Source organism: Solanum pennellii, chromosome 4 (genome assembly GCF_001406875.1).
Source record: "Solanum pennellii chromosome 4, SPENNV200".
NCBI lineage: Eukaryota > Viridiplantae > Streptophyta > Magnoliopsida > Solanales > Solanaceae > Solanum > Solanum pennellii.
Window position 1 is genome coordinate 58,526,778 of NC_028640.1, and position 2,391 is coordinate 58,529,168.

At 35.6% G+C, this 2,391-nt stretch overlaps 1 pseudogene; it reads left to right on the forward strand.

The window, feature by feature from the left end:
• LOC107016827 overlaps positions 1-1,078 on the forward strand; it is an 8,396-nt pseudogene extending 7,318 nt beyond the window's left edge.
• The last annotated feature ends 1,313 nt before the right edge of the window (positions 1,079-2,391 follow it).

The window sequence follows — 2,391 nt, forward strand, 5'->3', positions numbered from 1 at the left end:
GTTGGCAAATTGGTAAGATTTGCAACCATTCTTGACTTTGCTATGTTTACATATGTCATTAGTGACATAGGCATGGTTTTATCCTTCTATAAATAGAGCATTCTTGCTCATTTGTTGAACACACCAAGTTAGAGAGAAAAAACATTTTGAGAGCAAAGATTCCATAGACTATACAAGAAAATAGTCTGTGAAGAAAAATAGAGTGTGAGCGATATTTTAGTAAGACGGAAACCAAAAGAGTGTTGTTCCTTTTGAGTGTGTAGTAGTCACTTTGAGTATTGTATTCGTGACTACACAGTGTAAAATTCCTTACTATAGTAATATCAATTGCTCCTCTTAGTCCGTGGTTTTTTCCCTTATTCAGAAGGGTTTCCACGTAAAATTCTTGGTGTCGTTATTTTCCCATTTTATTTTCATTACTTTTACCATATATATTTTTGTGCTTGTCCGCGTTTTCCCAACACATATGTGGGAGATAGCAAGAGGGCAATGGATGAGTACACATCAGAGATTTTCATGGGTGGAAGGAACACCATTGTATTGCACAATACCTGTGAGGATTCTCTTTTGGCTGCTCCAATTATCTTGGATTTAGTCCTCCTGGCTGAACTCAGCACCCGCATTCAGCTCAAAGCTGAAGGAGAGGTTTATCCCTGACTTTTTATACATTTACAATTACCAGTTGATTTGTCTGAATTACATGAACCATGTCTGATTTTCAAGGTAAGTTCCACTCCTTCCATCCCGTCGCGACCATCCTCACTTATCTTACCAAGCTCCTCTGGTAAATTCTCTTGAAGTTTCATTTTTCATTTTGTAAAAATAGCAGGAAAAGATATGTTCCTTGAACAGTTAATTGGTTAGGCAATACCATAAATATAACATAAAAATAACACTACAGTTAATTGGTTAGACTAAGATGAACAGTTTTTTATGTTTGTGTTTGTGAATTGGTAAACAGGTACCACCAGGTACAGCAGTGGTGAATGCCCTTTCAAAGCAGAGGGCAATGCCTGAGAACATATTGAGGGCTTGTGTTGGACTGGCACCAGAGAACAACATGATCTTGGAATACAAATGAAAATCTCATAATGAGTGAAACGACTCAAGAAGTTGTGTAGCAGAAGAACCATGTTCTCTTTCTTTACTTTTATTTTTGTAATCTTTTTCTTATCATTATTACTACGATAATTAGCTAAATTTCAACCAACCCTTGGAGGTATAGCTGTTGTTTGAGGATGGGCTAAGTTGAACATCAATATGATTTCTTTGTCGTCTTTTTGTATTAGCCCTTCATTTTCAAGATGTATTATCAGTGTTGTCTTAGCTCTTTAGAGCCAGCAACGCCTTTCTCTACCTTTCTCTACCGGAAATACAACATATAGTCTTTCTCTAGTTTTCCTCTCTTTTTAATATTTTGCTTCCTTTTCATCTGTCTCTATGATTTAAGTTGTAACAGTCAAACAGTATGAAGGATATTATTAGATAGATAGAAAAAGGAGTGGGACAAAGAAAGAGAGGGTATGCACAAAAGATGAGAAAGAAAAGCTGAAGAGATAGAAAGTATTGCTAGCATATCCAGAAACAATTCTCTTATTAGGTATGCTATACATTCTTCGCTATATTGTTTGAGAGAGGTAATGTTGTTGTATTTACTACAGCTCTTTCTTATCAAATTTCTATCATTACATAAAATACACAGGACTAAAGAGACAACTAATAAATATGGCTTATGCTGCCATAACATCTTTCATGACAACACTTGAGGAGATGACAAAGAACTAATAATGGAAGTGCTACATGGAAAACTTGATTCTTTGAGAACACTTGTTGAAGAAACTTGAGTCATGAATGAAAGCTTTGAAATGGCTGCAGAGAAATGCTTGAAAGATCTCATTGCTAGAAGCTTAGTTTTTGTCCATACATACACTTCCCGTGGCAAAATCAAGAGCTGTAGAATTCATGATATGGTCTATGGATTTTTCTGAGAAGAAGCTCAAACTACAAACTTCTTGAACATTATCACAGAGAGCAATGTTCAGTACTATCAAGGTTCACAGTCCCTCTTCCTTTTCCCTAGCTTCACATCGACGTCGAATCCAATCTAGCTGGACGGATTATCAATCAGTCTTTGATGATGCTACAGGTTATAAAGTGCATTCTATTAGTTGTAGTATTTCCGATGACAAAAGGCTTAACTTTTCATGTTTTAAGCTACTAAGGGTATTAGATATAATTTTAGTGCGACAATTATGTTATAAGCCAAATGGTATAGAGGGCTTATTTTGCTTGAGATATCTAGCTTTATTCGTGGCTGAACATGCATATATTCTAGCCATTGCTAAATCTACAGAGTTTAATAGTTCAGCTTTATCAGCCAAAATTAATATC